Below are 993 nucleotides of genomic sequence, written 5' to 3'. Positions count from 1 at the left end.
GATTACCTACCCTATTTTTTCCTGCAGACCAAGAAGCTGTTGTTATAACAGAGTAAGGGAACACTGCAAGGTTTAAAATTGAGAAAGGTGTGCATCATGGTTATATCCTTTTTCTATACCTATTCAATCTGTGTGCTAAGCAAATCATCTGAGAACCTGGACTTCACAAAGAGTGTGGCATGAGAATTGGAGGAAGGCTCATCAACAGCCTGCATTAATGCAGATGATACTACCTTGCTTATTGAAAGTAAAGAGGATCTGAAGCACTAGCTGCAGAGGATAAAGGAATGCAGCAAGCAATATGGATTACATCTCAGTATCAAGAAAATAAAATTCCTCACCACTGAACCAATAAGCAACATCAAGAAGATGGACAAAAGACTGACACAGTCGATGATTTCATTTTGCTTGAATCCATCAAGATTCTTGGTACCAGCAGTCAGGAGATCAGGAGACATACAATAGTGGGAAATTCTGCTGTCAGTAATCTCTCCAAAGTCCTAAACAGCAGTGATAGCAGTCTAAAGTCTAAGGTGCACCTGACTCAAGCCACAGTCTTTTCAATCACTTGCACTGTATCTGAGAGGTGAACACTCAATAAAAATGGCAGAAGAATTTTAAATAAACTAGTATAATTTTAAAAAATAACATCTACAACCAGGAGAAGATAAAATAGATGGGACCTTCTAAGAATCAAATCCCTATGCAGCACATCCAAAAAGCTTCTCCAACAGGGTAAAAAGGGAAGCCGCAGACTGGGGAAAAGTATTTGGTAATAACATCTCTGATAAGGAATTTATATCTAGAATTTTAAGAATACTTGAGCACCACAACAAGATAAAGGTAAATAATCCAATTGAAAAATGGGCACAGGATATGAACAAGACACTTCACCAAAGAAGACATTCAGATGGCTAACAAGCACATGAAGAAATGTTCAAAATCCCTAACTCTAAGAGAGATGCAAATCAAAACAACTATGAGATATCATCT

Source organism: Elephantulus edwardii, unplaced genomic scaffold (genome assembly GCF_000299155.1).
Source record: "Elephantulus edwardii isolate Elephantulus edwardi_28Jun2011 unplaced genomic scaffold, EleEdw1.0 scaffold00157, whole genome shotgun sequence".
Classification (NCBI taxonomy): domain Eukaryota; kingdom Metazoa; phylum Chordata; class Mammalia; order Macroscelidea; family Macroscelididae; genus Elephantulus; species Elephantulus edwardii.
Note: the sequence above shows the minus strand (reverse complement) of the source record.